Source organism: Pinus tabuliformis, chromosome 7, assembly GCF_031772625.1.
Source record: "Pinus tabuliformis cultivar Carrire ecotype Pingquan chromosome 7, CPIR1, whole genome shotgun sequence".
NCBI classification, from domain to species: domain Eukaryota; kingdom Viridiplantae; phylum Streptophyta; class Pinopsida; order Pinales; family Pinaceae; genus Pinus; species Pinus tabuliformis.
In genome coordinates, this window is record NC_142293.1 from 686,089,182 (window position 1) to 686,107,274 (window position 18,093).

The window sequence follows — 18,093 nt, forward strand, 5'->3', positions numbered from 1 at the left end:
CGGTGTGCTTCATATTAGCATAATGGTATTTTTTTCCTAGGGTATGAACAATTATACATGCGATGGTAATTGCTCTTAAATCAGAGAGGTTTAAGAGACAAAATGTCCTCCTCTATTTCTCTTGAAATGGAAGACAATATTATGGAGTACTAAACTTGATCATACAATAAGATGCACTATTAGTGAGTGCCTCCTCATTTGTTCTTCCATATCCTTAATCCTTGTCTTTTCCCCCATTAAATTAAGAATGTTACAAGGGATTATTTTGTTCCATGAATGATGAAGAAGCTTCTAAAATGAGGTTCCTATTTGGGGGGTATGAGTAACAAACAATAGAATTTTTGGATGTAGATCATTATATTTTTTTTGGCGACTTGCTACCTTTTCTTTACCTCTAGAGATTAGAATGTGTTATGCCCATTTGCTTGACTTTATCCTAAAAGGAAGCGTGAAGTTCATAAAGTCTATGCTCCCATGGGAAATATGGGTTAGACACATTGTAACCCAATTAACTAGATTAAATGTATGATTTTGTTAGATGGCATATTTTAATTAACCTTATCCTCATTTTTATTGGAGAAAACAACATGGTGTTGGAATATTTGATTATCTTATTAAATGTGGATTTCGTTGATGCTATGTAACTTTCTAGGTTAAGGTGTTTGGACAATTTCTAGACTTGATGACTCCTATAGCCTATAAACCAAACTAACTATATGAGAATGTTGATCATTACTAAGTGAGACTCTTAAGATCTCTCGTACCTCTTGAGTTAAGGAAGAAACACAAGAAGTAATGAATTTTATGTTTACTCCAGAAGGTTGAGAGAAGACATATAGAATAATATTTTGACAATTTTCTTCCTTATTTCTATCCAATTATGACTATAATAATGATATAAATACTAAATAATTCTTTAATTGATTACTTTTACTAAACTTTTTAAATAAAATTGAAAATATATTTGAGTATAATAACAATTAAAATATTAAAATGAAAATGAAAATATATCTGCTTGACTAAATTTTCCTTAAATTGCATCCTATTGGGGATGGAAGAACTCGATAGCATTGAGTAACGGTTCTATAACAAACCAAGTCTAGTATTTCTAGCTAGGAACTATTGATATTTTCTTTTTTCTTGGTAGGTAAGCACCCATAGGGAATTTGAACTAGTGACATATCGCAAGGAGTGCCTTAATAGTGCACCCATTTACCGTCAATCCAAAACCACGTGGGCAAAATTTTTGTTGAGTAGTGTGCGCCAAAGAAGGAGGAAGGAGGTCGATCACTCGACCTCCCACCCATTATAACTAGGCCTTTTCCAAAGCGCTTGAGCCATCGGACTAAGCACCATTGATATTTTCATGTATAACTAATGGATTCAATTAACCTATGATTTTTCTATTTCAATTAATTTTTTATTTAATAGTTTACAATCTAGCGAACCATAGAAAAAATATTTTAATATTATATTAGAAAAAATATTTTAATATTATGTAATTTGATATCAATTTAATTTTAAAAAATTATACCCCTAAAAAAATTTTCACTTTTAAATTATTTAAAACGTATAGAAAGTTATAATAAAAAATAGTTAAAATTTAAATTTCAAATAAAATAAAAATTATACAAATAATTTTTAGCTTTAAATTTAAAATTTGAATATCTTATAAATATAACTAGTAAGATTCATAAATACCTTTGGTTTTATGTTATCTTTTTATATTTTAAATAATTATAACTAAATTATAAAAAAATAACATATTTTGACTAATGATATTTAAATTATAAAAAAATCATTAACTATTTTATAAATACAAATTTTATTAATCATTTTCTATTTTAGATATTTTCTTTACGTAAAATTTATAATCATAAATAATCTTTTTTTTTTAAATATGTGAATATTGATGATTAAAATATAATAATTTTTTTTATAATATTCTTTTCTTCATAGAATGTCCTCTTTTCTCCAGATGCATTGGATCATTGTTGTATGAAGATGCGGATTTCCCAGTGTCTGGAAGATCATAAAACATTTCGGTTGTCTATGCATACTATGCATTTGGATGCAATCTTCCGTCATCTACAAAGATCCGTTAAGTTGAAGAAGAATCCTAAGAGAAAATCAGTTAATTATCACCCAGGAAAATCATTCTCCAATTTATTTAAAATGGCGTTGGAGATATGTAGGATTTTTGAAAATAGTAAAGCTTGACCATTATCAAAAGAGAAAAAGCCGAAAAAGCAGGGTACATCAATAGAGACTCCTAAAATAATTAACTACCAAGTGAACTAAAAGAATTTGTGTTTATTTATGTAATATTAATGAAATTTATACAATTTGTTGGAATATATCAAGAGGATTCCAAAATAATAAGGTTTTATATTAAAATTCACTTTCAATAAATCAAGGCATTTGCTGTTTGCACAAGAATTACCTATCTTCAAATAAGTTGAACTTCTCATATCCCTTCCCTAATCTAAAATACTAAGCCTAAGAAAAATATAAAGTGAGGAAATATTTGAAGCATAAGTAAACTATAAAGGGATAGCATATGAAAGATTACATTTTGTAAATACATGATTCCAAACTAATAGTCATTAAAATTTTGGTTATTCAACCTTTGTTGTAATATAATAGCTCCTCCAAGAAAAAAAAGTTTTAATTTGCAATCCATAATGATACTTAATCATTTCTCTCTGAAAATATATGAACCATCATTAATAAAGTGAGATATATTAGTATTAAAAAATAAAAAATTACATTTTTGGAAGCTTGAATATTAGAGCTAAAATGATTTATTATTAAACAAAATAATTAATCAAATTTAAAGCTTGTGAGTAATTTTATACTATAATACAAAGCTAAGAAAAATAGAACCTCATTAATTTTGATATGGAAAACTTTAAGGTGGTGGACAGAAAATTCTTGTGATATGAGGTTGTGATTCATAAACCCACTTGCTTCTAATTCTTATCTATTATTCTCTTTTTTACATTGTCCCTTAAATATTTGAACATTACAAAGTTTTAGGAGAAAATGGATTTTCATTACTAGTTTGAAATCTCATGGGAAAAAATCCATCCATGTTAAAGGGTTTTGTAGCATAGGTGAGGTGCCCTCAAGAGATATTGAGAACTTAGATATCCCTCGGTCATGGCTATTCAAACCAAAGATTAAGGGTGTGAGTCATATAAAGATTCACATTACATAACAAACAAAAGGAATAGAGTAATAATAATGATGTTAGAAATTACAATTAATTTCAAATAAAAAATGACTTATTTTGGTTTATTCATATCTTAAATTAGTGTAGGAAAAATAATTAAATAGATGATATAATATAATTAAAAAGCTGATGCATTTAGAATTATTTGAAAGTTGCATCTAGGGACAATTTTGAGGGTGAAATCTTTTTCTCATAGCAAAAAAATTGAATATGTATATGTATATGTATATATCTATATATATAGCCAATACAATTTCATTTTTTATAATACTTTTACTATTCTTAAAAGTTTTATTTAAATTCAATGTTGTATTTATATTATGGTTCATATTCATTATGTATTGGGTGAATTCAATCTAGCAGAAATCTTCTTACAGAACCATCTCATTTTTAAGAGTATATGGTGAATGAGATACAGACAAAAAAAAACTTATTTCAAATAACATCAATAGAGACTCCTAAAATAATTAACTAACAAGTGAACTAAAATAATTTTTGTATATTTATGTAATAATAATGAAATTTATACAATTTGTTAGAATATATCAAGAGGATTAAAAAATAATAAGGTTTTATATTAAAATTCACTTTCAATAAATCAAGGCATTTGTTGTTTGCACAAGAATTACCCATATTCAAATAAGTTTAACTTCTCATATCGCTTCCCTAATCTAAAATACTAAGCCTAAGAAAAATATAAAGTGAGGAAATATTTGAAGCATAAGTAAACTATAAAGGGATAGCTTATGACAGATTATATTTTGTAAATACATGATTCCAACCTAATAGTCATTAAAATTTTGGTTATTCAACATTTGTTGTAATATAATAGCTCCTCCAAGAACAAAAAGTTATAATTTGCAATCCATAATGATACTTAATCATTTCTCTATGAAAATATATGAACCATCATTATAAAGTGAGATGTATTAAAAAATAAAAAATTACATTTTTGGAAGCTTGAATATTAGAGATAAAATGATTTATTATTAAACAAAATAGTTAATCAAATTTAAAGCTTGTGAATAATTTTATACTATAATACAGAGCTAAGAAAAATAGAACCCATTAATTTTGATATGGAAAACTTTAAGGTGGTGGAGAGAAAATTCTTGTGACATGAGGTTGTGATTCATAAACCCACTTGCTTCTAATTCTTATCTATTATTCTTTTTTTTACATTGTCCCTTCAATATTTGAACCTTACAAAGGTTTAGGAGAAAACGGATTTTCATAAAGTGATTTTTATTAGAAATTATTCATTTATATTCCTCTATATCAATATTTTTATGTGAACTATTTTGTATTTTTTGAATCTAACTATGTGGGAAAAATATGTGCTTAAATTCATTTATATGTTGTTACAAATGGGAAAAAAGATGTATTATTAAACCCTTTATCTTTCAGATATATCTTGGTAGAAAAACATATCTTAGAAAACCTCTAATAAGTTACATCTTTGTGAAGCCTAGAATGCTTCCACAGAATCCTCTTCTAGTTTGTGGAGAAACAAGAAGTTTGAGTTGGAATGCTCGCATAAGTGTCTTCATAATATTCATGAACAATAAAGGTGGTATGATGATACTTTCACCTTGTGTTTCATGCCATCATAATGCCAAGTTTGTTTCTAGGGTAGGGACAACTATACATCCGATGATATGTGTTCTTCAATGAAAGGAAAGAGGTTTCAAAGATAAACATTCCTCCTCCACTAGCTCTTGGAAAATATATTATTTATTAATAAACATGAGATTTCTATCTTTTGTTCTCCCATATCCTTGAGCTTTTTTCTTTTTCGCCTTATGTTAAATAAGGGTTAAGGGACTATTTTTTCCCAAGAGTGATGAAGAATTTTTTTGAATTTGTTTATTGTTGGGGGAGTATGGGTAATAAATAATGCTCTTTAGAAAACTAACTACCATATTTGACCTTGAAAGATAGCAATTTGTTGTACCCATTTGGGTCATTTTACCTTAAAAAGAAGCATAAATCCACACAGTTGACAGAAGAAATATAAGAAATATAGAATAATATTTTAACAATTTGTTTCTTTTTTCTATTAAATTATAATTATAATAATGATATAAATACTAAATAATTATTTAATTGATTATTTTTATTAAATTTTTTAAAAATGAATTAAAAATTGAATAAAAATAAAAATATATTAAGGAATTTAGACTTCTGTGATCCATAACATTGTTTATATATCTTCGGCAAAATCACATAACCAATCTTTTGTCGACGCGTTTCGAACCAACCAGTGTGGTTCATCGTCAGGACAAGTTGAAGAACCAATCTGGATTATGCTTGATTAAATAGAGTGTGCAGAGACTCCAACAGCTATAATGCTAACGGCTAATTTTGACCCAATGATCCTGGTAACCCCATCACTCCTAGGATTTATGGTCTTCCTAAGATCCATAAGGATGGGGTCCCCCTGAGACCCATTGTCAATACCATCGGTGGTCCGACTTACCTCCTGGCCAAATTCCTCGCTGCAAAGTTGAGACCCTTGGTTGGGAAAACTGAGTCCTTTGTAAAAGACTCAGCTTCGTTTATTGAGGATCTTAAGAAAATTAATCTTGAGCCCGAGGACATTTTGGTAAGTTTCGACGTGGTCTCTCTTTATACTTGCATTCATATCAATGAGGCAATGAAGGTTATTAATAAGCTAACTGACCCTGATACGGCTAAGTTAGTTGAGCTTTGCCTTACCTCTACCTTTTTCAGCTTCGAAGGAGAATTCTATGAGTAGACTTGCGGAGTTGCCATGGGCTCCCCCTTGTCCCCTGTCGTGGCTAATCTCTTCATGGAGGAGTTTGAGTCTAAGGCTTTGGCCTCCTCTCGCCTCTTACCAAAGCTTTGGAAAAGATTCATTGATGACACGGGTGTTTTCTGGTCTCATGGTCCTGACGAGCTGGATCGTTTCTTCCATCACCTCAATAACCAATCCACCGCCATTAAATTCACAATGGAAAAAGAGGATAATGGTTGTCTTCCGTTCTTGGATGTTCTCATCTCTAAGAAGGTGGATGGCTCCTTTTCTCATCAGGTGTATAGAAAGAAGACGCATACTGAGCAATACTTGCATGCTTCGTCGCATCATTTCCCTGCTCAGAAGTTAGGGGTTCTTAGCACGCTTGCCACCCGTGCTGTTAGAATTTTGGATAAGGAGAGCCTGGAGACGGAGAAGGCTCACCTCCTAGAGGTCTTTGAGAAGAATGGTTACAATAGGCACCTCGGTCAAAAAGCCTTCCTCAGGGCCAAGAAGGAGCCTTCAATCCGTAAGGTTCCTAATGATCATATCATGGGTGTGAACCTTCCTTACATCCAAGGAACCACAGACAAGATTGCGAGGATTCGGAAGAAGTATGGTGTTACCGCAACTTTTAGACCTCTCAATACTATCCGTGGCTCCCTCAGGTCTGTGAAAGACCCGATTGACCCTAAGGACATGAAGGGGGTCTATGTCATTCCCTGTTCCTGTGGGACCCCTTATATTGGTGAGACTGGTCGCTCTATCAATCAGCAGATTAGCGAGCATTCGGCTGACTTAAGACATGGTAGGACCAAGTCCTCGGCCCTGGCTGAGCATGCGGGGAAAACTATGCATCATGTATGTATAGAGGAGGCTCAAGTCATTGCCAAAGTTGCGCATTTTCACCATCGCAAATTTAGAGAGGCCCTGGAGATCGAGAAAAGGCCGAACAATCTTAATAGGAATGATGGCTGGAAGATTAGCAGTTGCTGGGTCCCAGCTTTATCTTCCTAGCCTTTTTGCTTTGTCTTAGGGTTTCTGCCTTCCCCCTCCTTTAATTTTTCTTTTGGCATATTTGTCCAATTATTATGGAATGTTTAAGTCTTTAATAAGTTAGGAATTAGTTTCGGGTGAATTAATGTATTATCCTTAACCCGTTTACTTAGATTTGATTTCTTCCATAATTTCATTATTTATACATTTATAATTATTTCTAGTATAGCCTTAGAATTGAGTCTTCCCTTTAACTATTGTCTAAAAAAACCCCCTTTTTAGACCTTAAAAGAATAATAGATTTACCTAATGACATGAATAAATATTGGACCATCAATATCGTTATACTATTGGACTTTACCTAGTATATCTTAATTCTAGGAATAATAATGTTTTGTTTGAAATTATAAATTATTAAGTAGATATAGATTTGTTATAAACATATATTATATTATATAACTTATTAATTTAATGAACTTTTATAATTAATAAGAAATATGATATATTTTAAAGAACTAAATAGTGAGGGATCTAACTTACCAATGGATCATTAAATGATTATTACACAATTACCTGGTGTAACTAAATTATAAAATAATAGTGATTTATTATCATAATATTGGAATAATATCGAATAGAGATTATGTATTATATATTATGAGATATAATGAACATTATAATTAAAATAATAATATATTGATGACGCAATGAACTTTAATATTTTTTGAAATGAATAAATACTGAATAAATAATGTTTATTAATAGATATTTGACCATTAGGTTTGGTAAAAAATCATGGGCTTTATCAACCCTATAGGTAATAATATATTTACCTAAGGGCTTATTTACCTTTAATTTTCTTATTAAAAAGTATTGAACCATTATTGATTATTTGACCATTAGGATAAATTATGATGTACCAACAATATCAGTTATGCTATTGGACTTTACCTAATATATCTTAGTTCTAGGAATAATAATGTTTTAATACTTTGTTTGAAATTATAAATTATTAAGATTTTTTAATAAACATATATTATTTTATATAACTTATTATTTTAATGAACTTTTATATTTAATAAGAATTATGATATATTTTAAAGAACTAAATTATAAAATAATAATGATCTATTAATTTAAGTAATATTAAATATAGATTATTTATTATATTATGAGATATAATGACCATTATAATTTAAATAATAATACTTTGGATTCTCTTAATATTTGAGATATTAATATATCTAATTTAAATTAACATATGAATTACTTTATTTACCTAATTTAGCTATTTACGAATTTGGTGGTTGACCAGGATCATTGGGTCAAAATTAGCCGTTAGCATTATAGCTGTTGGAGTCTCTGCACACTCTATTTAATCAAGCATAATCCACATTGGTTCTTCAACTTGTCCTAACGATGAACCACACTGGTTGGTTCGAAACGCGTCGACAAAAGATTGGTTATGTGATTTTGCCGAAGATATCTAAACAATAAAAATATACTTTAATAGAATAACAATTAAAATATTAAAATGAAAACAAAAATATATTAATTTGGTTAATGTTTCCTTAAATTGGACCATGATGGGGGTGGAAGAACGAGCTAACACTGAGTAACCTTTCTATAACAAACTCAATCTATACCTCTAGTCAATATATCAATTCCAGGCACTATTGTTATTTTCATGTTTAATTCATAGATTCAATTAATTTATGATTTCTCTATTTCACTTAGAAATTTTATTTGATGTGATTTACAATTTAATTGTCCATGGCAAAAAGATTTTAATATTACTATGATAAAAAAAAAATTGAATACTGTGTAATTTAATATCAATTTAATTTAAAAAAATTATACCCCTAAAAAATACTCCACCTTTATATTATTTAAAAAATATAAGAAATCCTAATAAAAAAATGGTTAAAATTTAAATTTCAAATAAAATAAAAATTATAACAATAATTTTCAACAAATTTAAAAAAATACTAGGTGCAGAAAAATCCTAGATGACTATCACCTTTACACCTCATCCTGATCCTTATTTTTATAAATATAAATAACAAACTAATTTTTTTTTTTTTTTTTTTTTTTTTTTTTAATATTTTAAATAATTATAAAAAAATTGATAAAATATTTTGAATAATTATCCGTATATTTATATAAAACTTGAACATTATCAAAAGGGGAAAAAATTGGAAAAGAAGGCCAGAGAACGTTAAAAAGCCGGAAAAACCGGATATACGTTCTATTCGAATTCTATTTCGCTCCTCCTAGTCTCATGTGCTCACTATGAGACAATGCTCCCCTTTTGCGTGTCTTTGTGTTTGTGTGTAGTTATGAGTTATTGAAATATATTTTTTAATTTTATTATAAAAATAATATATATATATATATATATATATATATATATATATATATATATATAGTTATTTTTAAAAAAATTGACTTTTTATGAATAATAATCTTTAATTTAAAATAAAATTAAAATTAAAATTTTTAAAATGCGTTTGTAAAGTTTTTTAATCAAATAGAGATTATGCTAAAACTTACAGATACCATTTAGATAAAGATTAAAATTTAAAACCCTATGCAACTCATAAATACTTTATCCGTTTTGGAAATTTTATGATTATGGAAAGCTTCTGCGTATATTTTGAATAGTCATAGCAAATATAGAAATCAATAAAGAATGGAAATTTTGTAAATGTAACTCAATGGAAGAGTTGTTAACCAAATTCAAAAATTTATTTTCGTGAACCTTTCGAGGAGAATTCGAGACACTTTCGAGGAGAAAAAGCAAGTAAACATACTAAATAATGCCATGATTGTTTCGGAACGATTAGAATGTCTTATATTCCGATCGGAGGATTTGGTGTTCAATCTTAATTTATGCATCCTAGTGCATACCAAGCATACTAGTGCATACAAAGCATGTTTCTAGACTTCTAAAGCATCATGAGAGAATTTTCTGAAAAGATTTGGAATGTGCTCTTCTGCTTGTTCACATAAGGCATGGCGTGAAGGCCCATAAATGTTCATTTTCTTTAAGTTTTCTGCAGTCAATACTTTTCCATGGACGAATTCCATATCTTCTTCCAGAGCCGGCTTGGCGAAAAATGTGTGGAATCTTTTAACAACATAGTATAGCCATCTTTGACTAAGTACATATTGCTCTTGCATCCTGTCCAAATTCATCGATCCAACTTGGCAGTGGCGACTTGAGCATATCCTTTCAGAATATTGAACAAAATTGACCAATGGGGTTTGAGATTTGACAGGATGTCCAGGTGTAGCCAGCCAGTTGAGACCCCATCTCTATTCTAGAGGGATATATCAACAATTTTCTCAGTGCCACTGGCCTTCAACTAGCTATGAGAGTTTCCATGTCGGCGCTGGTTTCTTCTAAGTTGAAAATTGGGATTATGTCCTTCCATAAATGGATGCGATCGCCATTTCATTTGTCATAGTTAATGCTACTTCATTTGTACCTCTTTATTGAGTTATACATCCATGTAAAAATGCCTGCAATGTCTAGGTATAATCTTATGAAAATTTTATTTTGGATGTTATTTAAAATATACTAGTATAACCTTATTTTTATTTATGAAAATAGGGAATAGTGGTGGACTACTCATAAGGAAGTTTAGTGCATTTGTGACATAATCATATTTGTGACTAGGCATACTAAATATTTAACATTTTGTTTCAATTTTTTCATTATTTATTTTCCCCATGTGGTAGAAAAATATACATGCATATATTTAAACAAAAATGTATTTGATGTTCATTAGTGAGACTACAACAACCATGGAGTTAGTTGATATGTTGTTTCTCATGGTCTTGTGCTTCATATTTCTTACCACCAACCTCTTTGCCATCTTTTTCTAATACCAAGGTAAATTGATAGAAGAAAGGTTCATTTTTAATTTACCAAATTATATAATTTGTTTATTTCATGATCGCTGAATTAAACTCATTATTTGTTTTTATCTTTCCCATATTATATTGGAATTTTACAATATATTTCTATATTAAAAGCTTCAGGTCATCAATTTTATCTGTTTCAAATCCAACTACATCGGAAATATTTACACCTAACATCATGTATGTGTTGATTGTTGCTTCAAATAGGAAACATGTGTGTTCTTCATCTATACATCTATGGGATGTATCCTTGTAGAGAAAAGATGTCTTAGAAAACCGCTAAGAAGCTAGACCTTGACATGGTCTAGAATTCTTTCACTACATCCTTTTCCATTTTGTGGAGAAATAGGGAGATATTCATGGGAAATGAAGGCGATATAATGATACTTCTGCGATGTGCTTCTTATTAGCATAATGGTATTTTTTTCCAGGGTAGGAACAATTATACATGCGATGATAATTTCTCTTAAATCAAAGAGGTTTAAGAGACAAAATGTCCTCCTCTATTTTCTCTTGAAATGGAAGACAATATTATGGAGTACTAAACTTGATCTTAAATAAGATGCACTATTAGTGAGTGCCTCCTCATTTGTTCTCCCATATCCTTAATCCTTGTCTTTTCCCCCATTAAATTAAAAATGTTACAAGGGAATATTTTGTTCCATGAATGATGAAGAAGCTTCTAAAATGAGGTTCCTATTTGGGGGTTATGAGTAACAAACAATAGACTTTTTGGATGTAGACCATTATATTTTTTTTGGCAACTTACTACCTTTTTTACCTCTAGAGATTAGAATGTGTTATGCCCATTTGCTTGATTTTATCCTAAAAGGAAGCGTGAAGTTCATAAAGTCTATGCTCCCATGGGAAATATGGGTTAGACACATTGTAACCCAATTAACTAGATTAAATGTATGATTTTGTTAGATGGCATATCTTTATTAACCTTATCCTCATTTTTATTGGAGAAAACAACATGGTGTTGGAATATGTAACTTTCTAGGTTAAGGTGTTTAGACAATTTCTAGACTTGATGACTCCTATAGCCTATAAACCTAACTAACTATATGAGGATGTTGATCATTACTAAGTGAGACTCTTAAGATCTCTTGTACCTCTTGAGTTAAGGAAGAAACACAAGAAGTAATGAATTTGATGTTTACTCCAGAAGGTTGAGAGAAGACATATAGAATAATATTTTGACAATTTGCTTCCTTATTTTTATCCAATTATGACTATAATAATGATATAAATACTAAATAATTCTTTAATTGATTACTTTTACTAAACTTTTTAAATAAAATTGAAAATATATTCGAGTATAATAACAATTAAAATATTAAAATGAAAATGAAAATATATCTACTTGACTAAATTTTCCTTAAATTGCATCCTATTGGGGATGGAAGAACTCGCTAGCATTGAGTAACGGTTCTATAACAAACCATGTCTAGTATTTCTAGTTAGGCACTATTGACATTTTCTTTTTTTTTGGTAGGTAAGCACCCACACTGGATTTGAACTAGTGACATATCGCAAGGAGTGCCTTAATAGTGCACCCGTTTACCATCAATCCAAAACCCCGTGGGAAATTTTTTGTTGAGTAGTGTGCGCTAGAGAAGGAGGGAGGGAGGTCGATCACTCGACCTCCCACGCATTATAACTAAGCCTTTGCCAAAGCGCTTGAGCCATCGGACTAAGCACCATTGATATTTTCATGTACAATTGATGGATTCAATTAACTTATGGTTTTTCTATTTCACTTAAAATTTTATTTAATAGTTTACAATCTCGGGAACCATAGAAAAAAGATTTTAATGTTATATTAGTAAAGATATTTTAATATTGTGTAATTTGATATCAATTTAATTTTAAAAAATTATACCCCTAAAATAAAATTATACCAATAATTTTTAGCTTTAAATTTAAAATTTGAATATCTTATAAATACAACTAGTAAGATTCATAAATACCTTTGGTTTTATGTTATCTTTTTATATTTTAAATAATTATAACTAAATCATAAAAAAAAAATAACATATTTTGACTAATGATATTTAAATTATAAAAAAATCATTAATTATTTTATAAATACAAATTTTATTAATCATTTTCTATTTTAGATATTTTCTTTATGATAAATTTATAATCATAAATAATCTTTTTTTTTTTAAATATGTGAATATTGATGATTAAAATATAATATTTTTTTTTATAATATTCTTTTCTTCATAGAATGAATGTCCTCTTTTCTCCATATGCATTGGATCATTGTTGTATGAAGATGGGGATTTCCCACTGTCTATGCGATACTATGTGTTTGGATGTAATCTTCCGTCATCTAGAAAGATGACCGTTAAGTTGAAGAAGAATCAGGAGAAAATCAGTTGATTATCACCCAGGAAAATCATTTTCCAATTTATTTAAAATGGCATTGGAGATATAGTAAAACTTGACCGTTATCAAAAGAGGAAAAGCACGGTACACAGAAAAATCCTCAAAATCAGGGAACACAAATAGAAAAATCCGAAAAAGCTGGATATACGTTCTGTTCGAATTTGATTTCGCTCTTCTAGGCGGTGGTAGTCTGATATGCTCACTATAAAACAACGCTCTCTTTTTCCATGTCTCTGTGTTTTGTTCTTGTGCATCTATTTGGGTTTGCATCTATATATGTCTCTATGTTTTGTTCTTGTCAATCTATGTAATGACCCCAGACAATGTAAATGTGAGATTTTACTGTGGTAAAAGACAATATGATAGTTGTTGTTTTATGTTTTAAAAACAAACTGTGACAATCTATTTTATTTAAGTAATTTAAATATTTTCTTGAAATGCTGGCAGCTTCTAGGAGGTGGATTTAAAAGAAAAAGATCAGTTATAATAACTAATTGAAACTACCCTCCCAAAACAGGAAAAGTCCTGGCTGTAGGGAGGAAGTTTGGTGCTGTGGGGACAGACAGAAGAGACCTTTTCCAAGGAAAGGAAAAAGGAGAAAAGATACAAAAGAAAACTGGTTAAGTCTGGTAAGGACCAGATAACCAGGCACGAGGTGCACAAACCTTGTTGAGGGCTTGAGGCCTGCAAGATGGCTCGGGGGGAGAATTCCGTCTGAGGGATGGATCTCATGGCTGGGTGGAAGAGCAGAAACAAAGCACATGTGACTTGCTTGAGAACCTATTCCTGACTCTGGTGAACTAGGTACGGTTTCAAGTTGCAGAGTCTCTGATTGAATATAAATATACAGTGAATTTACAGTAGGTAAATAAGGATTATGTTTCATTCTCCTAGATACTGTTATATTGTCTAAGAACTGCACAGGTGTAGTTTTAAGTGAAAGGTCAAATTACCAATCGAAAGACATAATCTAAAACTAGTCATGTGGTAAATAAAGCTACAATAGGTGTAGTTAAATTAAAGACTGGTTATAGAATAAGAAGGGAAGTTACCCAGAAACCGGCTATTGAACAATAAACAGGACACAACCTCGTCAGAGAGACAGAGGCTCTGTGTTAATAACAGAACAACGAATAATGGAATAAACAGTGCAGAACACCTTGAATATAAACAGCAGTTATTTTAATGTGTCGACATGAACGAAATTAGAACCCTCTGAGTCTGGGTAGAGAGTACCGACTCTAGTCGGATTCTAATTTGTCGACGGAAGGAAATAAAATACAGCTATCTATAATAATTGACTGTTGATATGTGAAGAAATAAATAAGCTATTCCAGACAAGGAGATTTTAATCTGTAAACTGTGCAAAACCGAGAGCGAGAACCATACCGTATTCCATTATACCAACATTATTAAAACACAGTGCTCACAAGTATAAAACAGAGAAACCAGTTCGTTAAGAGCGGTAAAGGAAACGAGATATATATATATATATATATACAAAAAAAAACCCTGTGCATGTTATTTTAAAGAAGAAAAACTTCAGGCATACTTATATTCGACATTCCCATAAAGAAAGGAGAAAGTATGATATTGTTCTTATAATTAACTGAAACCATCCTGTACAAGTTTTAGCAAAGACGTAAGTCGCATGGTGAACACCAGAGCGAGTGACTCGGAACAATGATCATAACCTGAGTAAATCTATGAGGTTGTCGTCATTGAGACGAGCGAAACCAGCAATAACAAGATAAACCCCATGCATTGTTCTAATACTGTTGAGTACACGAAATAGATTCATATAAGATGCAAAGCGTAAGTTGCCTGAGGGCTCAGACAGAGTCACAGTTCCATGTATATAATTACAAAAATAACACCGGATGGTGAAACCTTGGAAAGGATATAACTGTACATACATTGATAAGGAAAAACCTCAAACAGAACCTGAATCCGTTAGCCCAGATCTGTGCATTACGGCCAGATCCGAAGCCATATGTCTGATAGCAGATAAAGCAAACCAAAATCCGGCTATGCCGCAAGGGCAGCAATATAAACAAAATGAATCCGCAAACACATGTAAAAGAACTCAGGAGTTCCGCCGTGGATAATAACTTAACAGGCGAGTCATTGACATGACCAGACTACAAACATAAATGTAAACCGTGAGGGTTCTCGGTGGAGAATACCTCAGCAATTGAAGCAAGGAAACCCGCTTCTGAATGGCGGTCTGCACCAAACCATAAAAACCACAGCTCAAGACCTACGAACTTCGAGCTCTCGTATGCAGGGCAGAGTAAACAAGAACTGATAGCTTACCTGTGACCGCCGAGAGGGTTGAACCGTCGTGTATAGCCACCTTGGCACCGACAGAGGGGTTTGAATAACCCAGCTGCACGCCCTAACAATGAAGCGGAAATAAGTCAGTAAGGATCGTTCAATTAACCAGAACTGTAAATGCATGCTGTAAATTTAGGAGCCGAAGGTCAATACCTGTGATGGCTTGATGGTGGGCACTTCACAGCTTCTGGAGCAATTGCAGGGTGAGAAGATAATGCTGGTGGTATTGAACCAGAGATTGAACACTGAGACGAAGCCGAAAAGGCCAAACGAGCAAATAAATCTTGAGACTGCTCGGAGGTGATTATGTAAAGGCTTAAACCCTCGAATGCATATCAGCCCTTCGATCCAAGAGTGAGATCCCAACCGTCCAAGCAAGGCGGGAACATGAAGCGAGAAGGTCGAGAACACCGTAACCGAGGTGTCACATGGCCAAAGGAGCCAAACCATGCCACCTGCCTCGATAAGGACTGAAATCATTAAGGCAAGGGTGTGTTGGCGCCTGCAAGGTGTCACACCTACTTTAACACATACATAAAATTTTTTTGTAAATATACATTACATGCATGTTAACCTTTTACTTTGAGCTTACCATATGGTTACCAGCTTTATGTGCGCATTACACTTTACAATTATAAAGATATATGTCTATGGCTTGCTTTGCATGGAACATAGGTTACACGGTACAGTTGGCATACGATACTACATTACACAATCTATACCATGTATATTTTGTTTGGTTGACACCTATGCTATGGTCTCGGCTGAGTCTCCCACGCGGCATCATGTCTGGTACCATGTCCTAAGTTATGTATTGTTTGATTTACTTCAACCACCACAGATATTTAGCTGCTTGTATTAATGGCGTGGGCTCCTTGGATCCCGCCACAGTACTTGACCATTGACAGATCACAGTCGCTTTTATGTTCGTCCGTCCTTCTGGGGGCAGGTGGCATGGCCTGGTTTCCCCAGCCATGTGACCTCTCGGTAACGCCAACCTTGATTTCTCCACCAGCTACTCCCGCCATGCTCCGACGGTCCAGATCTCTTCCGGAGATCGGAGGGCTGGAGCTCACTCAGGGTTTTTCGTTGATATTTAATCGACCATACACTGCATTGTTTCATTTGATGTCCGCGGTCTTTGCGGACGGGCTCTTTGCTGCTCCACGAGCTCGCTACCAACAACTCTATACTGCAACCCTGTCATGACCGGAGTTGGATCCTATTCGCATCGACCTCACAGGTAATGAAGAATGTTTTTGTTCAGTTCTGTGTTTCGTTTCATGGCTGGAATATCACGACTTATCACTTATTGCGTTCTCGTTTTTTCCCTGTCAAGTTCTTGTGCAGCTGCCCTGGCTATGCTTTGGTCGACTTTCACAGTGGTTTGCTCGACAGCGGTCTCGAACCACACCAGGTAAGCTTCTCGGCATTTGAGGGTTGGTTCGTTTGAATATGGTTCAGGGTTTACAGTTGTGCATACCCTCTATGGTCTATGCAGGTCTCTGTTTCCCTTATGGTTGTCTCGTTTACTTCCGAGTGATCTCGGTGAAGAACCTTACAGTCAGCTCGCTGCTTAGCTAAGGTTGACTGTGTTAACCGATTACAAATTATTTCTTACAGAGGTTCTGGGTTTTGTTGTAACCATCGAGTTTGCCTCTTTTTGAGACCTGCCGAGCCTCTATTGGCAGGCTTAAACTATTACTGTTTTTACAAGGGTTTATATCTGGCCTCCACGCGCAGATATGATTATGAATGTATATAATGGAACTGTTTTCTATTCGCATATGTATGGATATGCTCAGGATATAAATTTGTCTTTTAATTCTGTAAAGACTTTCCTCGACCCACAGACATTTCGCTAATGTATTGGGTATTTTCGTTTGAATGTTCATTCCTCAGGACAGAGTCTTAGAGATTATATACTATACGGGTTTTGGTCTTTTCCTTCCGCACAGTACTGTCTTGATATTACCATATTATGATGATAATCTTGCTATAGATTTCTGTATTAAAATATTAAGGTTCCACCAGCTGGTTTATCATAGTTTGGCGCATAAATAATGTTTGAATAATAATTCCTTATCCTGTGGAAAGGATTACTTTGCATGCATGACCTCTGTTCCATTATACAGTCCCGCAGGCTATTATATATGTGTCTATGGTTATGGTTTTTATACACAGACTTGCGGTTTCACAAGGTTACCTTCTTTTTTTTGCTCGCATGCATGAGTCCGAAAGGGTTATGGTTTGCATACATATACTTACTGTTCAATGGAGTCACATTTCTTTACTCGCATGCACAGTTCTTTTGCTCGGATTGAACAAGGTTATATGTTATTACCAGATGCATGTTCTCGTCTCAGGTTTACAGATGAATGTTCCTCTTTTGTTTACATGCACTACAATGAATATATGCTTTCATAGTTATCGGTTTTAGCTC

At 32.2% G+C, this 18,093-nt stretch overlaps 1 long non-coding RNA gene across 1 annotated transcript; it reads left to right on the forward strand.

Annotated features, from left to right (window-relative positions):
- The first annotated feature begins 16,754 nt into the window (after positions 1–16,754).
- LOC149249333 (uncharacterized) lies at positions 16,755–17,578 on the forward strand. Its single transcript, XR_016265833.1, has 3 exons — positions 16,755–16,893; positions 16,990–17,067; positions 17,152–17,578. It is a non-coding gene; the product is annotated as an uncharacterized LOC149249333 (long non-coding RNA).
- Positions 17,579–18,093: the final 515 nt, after the last annotated feature.